This window comes from Lagenorhynchus albirostris, chromosome 5 (assembly GCF_949774975.1).
Source record: "Lagenorhynchus albirostris chromosome 5, mLagAlb1.1, whole genome shotgun sequence".
Taxonomy (NCBI): domain Eukaryota; kingdom Metazoa; phylum Chordata; class Mammalia; order Artiodactyla; family Delphinidae; genus Lagenorhynchus; species Lagenorhynchus albirostris.
Genome location: NC_083099.1, coordinates 31,369,074 through 31,375,676, shown reverse-complemented (window position 1 = coordinate 31,375,676; position 6,603 = coordinate 31,369,074). Strand labels below are relative to the sequence as shown.

General features: G+C 47.6%; 2 long non-coding RNA genes across 2 annotated transcripts; both read left to right on the top strand.

Annotated features, from left to right (window-relative positions):
- The first annotated feature begins 1,079 nt into the window (after window positions 1-1,079).
- LOC132520434 (uncharacterized) lies at window positions 1,080-3,932 on the top strand. Its single transcript, XR_009540547.1, has 3 exons — window positions 1,080-1,543; window positions 3,199-3,336; window positions 3,757-3,932. It is a non-coding gene; the product is annotated as an uncharacterized LOC132520434 (long non-coding RNA).
- Window positions 3,933-4,921: 989 nt separating this feature from the next.
- LOC132520433 (uncharacterized) lies at window positions 4,922-6,190 on the top strand. Its single transcript, XR_009540546.1, has 2 exons — window positions 4,922-5,171; window positions 5,609-6,190. It is a non-coding gene; the product is annotated as an uncharacterized LOC132520433 (long non-coding RNA).
- Window positions 6,191-6,603: the final 413 nt, after the last annotated feature.

The window sequence follows — 6,603 nt, the reverse complement described above, 5'->3', positions numbered from 1 at the left end:
GTTTGCTCTCCCCACTTCCCTGGGCAGAGTTCAGGACAGGTTGGCTCCAATTCACTGAAGAGACAACTGAACGTCAGCTGCAGGCCCCGCATCTCACCGGGACCCGGTTTGCTGGCTCTAAGCTTGCGCTTGCTCCCCATGATTCTAAGCACTCTCTGGCCACGAAATGACCCCAGGACAATGTCGTTCAGCTGGCAGATGGCTGAGAAAGCCCTGCACTTAGGTGTCTCAGCACAGACCAGGGTTTTGACCCTGGGGGTTAGGACTTCAATGTATGAATTTTGGGGTGGGAGGAACAATTTGGTTCACAACAATATGTATGTGTGTTTGTTTCTTTTTTTAACACTTTATTGGAGTATAATTGCTTTACGATGGTGTGTTAGTTTCTGCTTTATAACAAAGTGCAATATGTATGTTTTTAAAAGAGAAAACTGCCTTGGTAATTAGGAACACAGTGGGACGCCCTTATGGGAGGTCAGTGCTGTTGACCCCTCAGATGTGACTGTACATGGAGATAGAATCTTTAAAGAGGTAGTTGAGGTAAAATGAGGCAATTATAGTGGGTCCTAATCCAATAGGTTTGGTGTCCTCATAAGAGAGGAGGAGACACCAGGGATGCACCTGCACGGAGGAAAGGCCATGTGAGGACACAGCAGAAAGGTGGCCTCCTGCAACCCGAAGAGGGAAGCCTCAGGAGCACCCAACCCTGCCGACACTTTGATTTTGGACTTTAGTCTCCAGAATGGTGAGAAAGTACATTTCTGTTGTTTATACCCCCAGTTTCTGGCGTTTTGTTCTGGTAGCCCTAGCAAACTAGCAAACTAATGTACACATATATTGTAAAGCTCTGTTGAATCCTGTGACCATTTATTTAGTGCAGTTTTTCAGTAGCCCTAGTTTTGTCAACACTGTTAAGTTTACCTAAATATTGAGGAACAGACTCCATAACTCATGTCGAAGTCACCCTTTGAAGGGCTGTGCACTGTCCTGCATACTGATGAGGCAAGAGCTCTGGGCAGCCTCCAGCTTGGCCACTCACTCCCCGAGAGGTCTGGGGTAACAGGCAGACTTGACCCAGCCTCAGTGTCATCAACTGCACGATGAGTCTGTGGAGACATAGGATTCAGTTCCCTTCCAACCTCCAAATGCCATCAATTCCTGATGGGAGAGGGAAGGAGATTTCTGGCTCAGTGATGCTCTGAGATATTCATATTTCGGGTTGGGAGGGTCCACAGCCCCCCACCCATCTCTTTCTGTTGAAAGGCTTAAATACAAAAGGCCCTTTAGTTCCTTTGCAGGACTGGGGCTGGTGACATGACAAGGAGATTGCTCAAAGAGATCTGAAAGAAGCTGGAACTGCCAGCTCACAGGAGAGGTGGCTGGAGTTTTACAAGAACTTCAGCGAGTGCCTTTGAAACTTTCTGCTATTCAAGTCTGTTTAAAGCTTGCTTCTGAAGCCTGATATCTTTCAACTGGTTGACTTAATTCTTCCCTCCTGCCTCGGGGGCTGAGCCCAGAGGAGCCTTGCAGGACAGCGGCACTTGTGAGTGAAGCCCCAGGACAGGTGGCACTCGGGACAGGAGCCTGGGAGCATGCAGGGGCAGGCCTCATAGCGGGACGAGGTTCAAGGATGGGGAGAGCCGGGGGGAAGGGCGGGGAGGTGGACCCTCTCCGGGCCAAGTCCTGTAAGGGGCCCTCTGTGTTGAAGGCAAAGCCGAGAAAGCACGACTTTTGAGGCAGACACCATGAAAAGGGGGCTGAAGAAGGGGGTGAAATTAGTTTTCTGTGGCCGTTCAAATGAGAACATGTCATTTTGTTCTGTGCCACCTTGTAAACTGTGAAGTGAGGGACAGTTACTGTGCCCCTTTGGGGATGACTCGCTTAGACGTGGCCAACAGGAATGCTGGCCAAGCACAGACGTGAAGGCCAGAGGCTTCTGAAGGTCAGTTAAGGCAGAGACCTTCATCTCGGGGTACATGTAGCCCTAGGAGGCCCGTAGAGGGGCTTCATGGAATCTGAGTCACATGCAAAAGCATGGTCATTTTTACAGGGATAAGGACCATAGCTTTTGTTAGATTCGCAAATATGTATGGCCCTTAGAAGGTTCAGAAGCTTTAATTTGGGGTGAAATATGGTGAATGTTAAACTAGAACCTGCTCGAATGCTTTTCTGTGGGAGGGCTGCCATGACGTTATGGCAGGAGAAGGTGGAATCTGGGAAACGATATATTTAGAGTTTATCCATCACTCAGGAGTGAGAGTGATCCAGGGTGCAGGGACTGATACTGGCTCTGGGCCAGAAATATATCCCAAGAGAAGGAAGGACACTCAGAACAGTAGCCTTGGACCACTTGTTGGTGAGACAAGCATTTGACATGTATGATCTGTCAGTTCTCACAGCTACTTTGGTGTGAGTACCATGGCTCTACTTTATAATTGAAGAAACTGAGGCTCAGAGAAGTTAGAAATTTGCCCAAAGTCACCCAGCTAGCAAACAAGTCTTGCTAGAGTAGCAATCCAGCCCTACTGTACCCCTCAGCCTTCTCTCATTATACTCTGCAAGCCTCTTGGGGGGTTGACACCTCCTGATTGGCAGGCCCACTTTAGTTCTGCAGCCAGCCAGCAGCCTTTTGGGGGCTCAGAGGGGGTATCGTCTGGGAGGGAGTTCTCGAAGCCATGCCCGAGACTAGGGCTCTGGTCTAATCTAATTCCTATTATGCTCAATAAATGGTCTTTCTGAGTCATCAGTTGGTTTCATTTAAGAGCATTTTAGGAGAATTGGTTCCCAAATCCTGTTACTTCTGAGCGCCCACAGGGAATTGAGTTCTGGGGTCAGCTGGTCACTCTGGGTATCTCTTAGCTAAAACAGACATAATTGGGGAATGAGTCTGCACTTGTATCGGGAGCAGTTCATATTAGATACCCAGAAGAGCAAATTTATACTAGGAGGTGAAAATCATTATTAACTAGACATCGTGGGTCCTGAAAGCCAGTAGCAAAATCTCCAAAAAGAAGGGATTTGAGGGGGGCCTCAAGAGCGGGCAGGAATAGCAGGAAGGGGTGCGGGCTGTGTGATCTGTCTCTTCTGAATTGCTACTTTTACATGTCTAGAACACCATCATTAGTAAGTATTTACTGATAACCTGTGCAGTGTGAAATATTTTTGAGTCCTTCACACTTTAACCATTTGTTCATCCAGCCAGCCATTCAAGCAACCATCCACCTGGCACGAGGAGTCCATCCAGAAGAATGATGATGAAGATGAGAGTGAACATTTATACTGTGCATGCTGGGCACTGTTTACTCATTCAGTCCTTACAACAACACTTGGAGGAAGGTACTAGTATTATCCCCATTTTACAGATGAGGAAACTGAGGGGGCAGAAAGATTCAGTGATGTACCTAGGATGCTCAAGTAGGCAGGAGTGGGAGGAGGGATGAGAGCTAGTGGGCAGGTGTCCGACTTGGCATCTGGGTTGACAGAGTGTCACTGAAGGGCTTTGAGTCAGGACCCTAGAGTCTACTGACAAAGCAACTACAGCTCTGTTCTCCGAAGATTGTTAAACTGTTACACCTCTCTCATCTCTGAAAGAGTTTGTGGCTTAAAAAGCTGAGTGAGGGGCTTCCCTGGTGGCGCAGTAGTTAAGAATCTGCCCGCCAGTTCAGGGGATATGGGTTCGATCCATGGTCCAGGAAGATCCCACATGCTGCGGAGCAACTAAGCCCATGTGCCACACCTACTGAGCTTGTGCTCTAGATCCTGCGAGCCACAGCTACAGAGCCCACGCGCCACAACTACTGAAGCCTGTGTGCCTAGAGCCAGTGCTCCGCAACAAGAGGAGCCACCGCAATGAGAAGCCCGCGCACCGCAACAAAGAGTAGCCCCCGCTCGCCACAACTAGAGAAAGCCTGCACTCAGCAATGAAGACCCAACGCAGCCAAAAAAATAAAATAAATAAATTAAAAGGCTGAGTGAAATAGACTGTCTATAGCTACAGCCGGGTGGTACTCATTAGAAGTTGGAGGAGAGTAGAAGTTTTCTGGCACCAGAAACTAGCAGATGACACATCTCTACCGTGATTGTGGTTCTATGTTTTGCTAAAGCAAAGAGATCTTACATGGTTTTCCTCATCTGAAATTTGATTAAACTTTTAAAACTTTTATTTTAATGTTTTGAATCCACATTTTTGAAGAAAAATGGTTTTGTGTCTAAATCTGAGTGTGAAGGTTGCTAAGAGACTGCTTATAGAGCACAAATACTTGGCCTTATATAAATAAGAGGACCTGGGAGATCGGGTTCCATGCCTTATTTTCATGAGGACATGGATATGACTTGTTCAAGGTCAGACAGCAAGAATTTGATGTACATTAGAAATAACCTAGGTCTTTTACATATGGCCAAGAACTAAATAATAAGAAAGAAGGAAAATCATTCTTTTTTAAGGTTGAGATGTGTTATCAACCCAAACTCCGTTAGTTACAAGTGATAGAAAAACAAACTTAAGTGATCAAGCAAAAATTGAGAAGATACCCCTTGCTCATGGAAGTGAAAAGTCCTGGATTCCGGCTTTAGACACGGGGCTCAAATGATATTATCAGGTCTCAGTCTGTCTCTCAGCCCGCTTTCCTCTTTCTATCTTGGCTTCATTTTCAGGCAGCTTCTTCTCACAAGCCACCAAAATGATCCCAGTGCCTCCAAGATGGCTTACGTCCTTACAGGCTTAGCACATAGGGAACCCCTCCCCACTTCCCACCATCAACAGTTCCATCGCATTAGCTTGGATTGGCTGGGTTGGGGTCACCTGCCCTCACTTGACTTACCGCCAGGAGGGAGTGCAGCGCTCTCATTGGCCAACATGCTCACCCTTGTATCAGGGGTGGGCTCAGACCCACCGCAAACCACACTGCCTCAGGGTCACGGCATTAGCAGACCCAGGAGAAATGAACACAGGCGGGCAAAACAACAGATGTGTGATACAAGTTTTCATGAGAGCCAATTGCTCTAAGACAGTTTTCATTCTCATTTGGCTTTTGCCATGGAAGGAACTGTAGTGTTGACTGATGCCATGAGAAGAGTTAAGAACATCTTTTGGATTGAGAGAAAAGTAAACAGAGCACTCTCATCTATATCAGGGGCTGGAAGCAAGCCCCTGGAAGAAGACACGGCTGCCGGTAAGAGTTTTAGGTGCAAAGTTGCTCAGAGCACCTAGAAGTGTGCCCGTATTCTGGGAACATGAGCTCAGCCCTGGCTTGTGACTGTGGGCAGGTGATTGCATGTCCCCTCAGGGCCTCTTCTATGTGGCTCTCCCCTGCCCCCACTCTTCCTCCCTGAATAACTGGGGACCACGCTGTTCTAGGCTGGCTGTACGTTCCAGCTACAGAGAAATCTCTCTCCATTTTAGCCATCCTTCTGCTTCAGGGGCTGTGGCCCAAGTCAAGTACTCCTTTTCATATTTTCCTATGACTCTCTGGTCAAATAATCCATATAGGGAAGTGTCTCTAGTGCTTAATCACAGACTCCTTCATTAATCCCTTATTTTCTTCCGCTATCTCTTCCCACTTTTGCCTCATTATGTCAAGAAAGTTCCTCCCTCTTCATTTATCTCTAGACACACCTCCAGCCTGCACGAGGATGCTTTCCTGCCTCAAGGAGTAGAAACCTCCCTTGAATTCAATAGAAATTCCTGCAAAACAGGAATTCCAGAGGCGGGGCCACTGTGGCGGCAGTGAAGCCCAGGTTTGGTGTCCCTGGGTTCTCTGGCCCTGAGCTCCTCTGCTGCTGCTCTGTTCTCAGCAGCCTCACTTGTGCTGGCGTAGTGGCTTCCAGAGGCAACTGGGACAGGTTCATGCTCAGCAAGAGAGCTGGGAAACCTCTCTTCCACCCACAGGTTCAAGGACCGTTCCTTCAGTCCACCTGGACCAACATAGGTCTCTCCCCACTCCCTGGACCAATGACAGCCGCCAGAGGCATGCCAGGTGCTGACTGGATACCTGAACACATGAGATGAGCTTAGCATGCTGGCTCCACTAACCAGGACCCTCACTGGAGCTAGAGCTGGTCCAGGGGCCTCGGTCACGTGGCTTGAGTGGAGGAGGGAAGAAGGCTTGGATGCAGGTAGACCTTATATTGTGTTTAACTGGGCTGTACATGTTTAACGGGTTCTAACATAAATATTTTTCATTAAAAAACAGTATTGCTGACATGTTATGATTTAAACAGACCTTTACAGATTTAAACTTATAACCTAAGCATCATATATAAGATTGTTTGTTTGGAAAAAATATATAACCTCATGCCAAACATCTTATTTACAAATGCATTTATACCAATTTAAACTCTGTTGGGATGAAGCATTGATCAGAATAATTAGGTCTTTGTTTGGGGAACTGAGGTCACTCGGACACCTTCTAGAGCTTTGGGGATGCCCTGTCCGCCCCACCACAGGACCTGTGTCAGGCACACGTACACACAGACGTGCTTCTCTCTGGGGAAGCTCGTCACACCCCTCGTATGAAAATGCTCACCTGCGTTTATCCTTTGCCCTTTCTCCCAGAGTCGGGGTGTAGACAAGTGGTCTGTGGCCCTCTATGTATTGATTAGAGT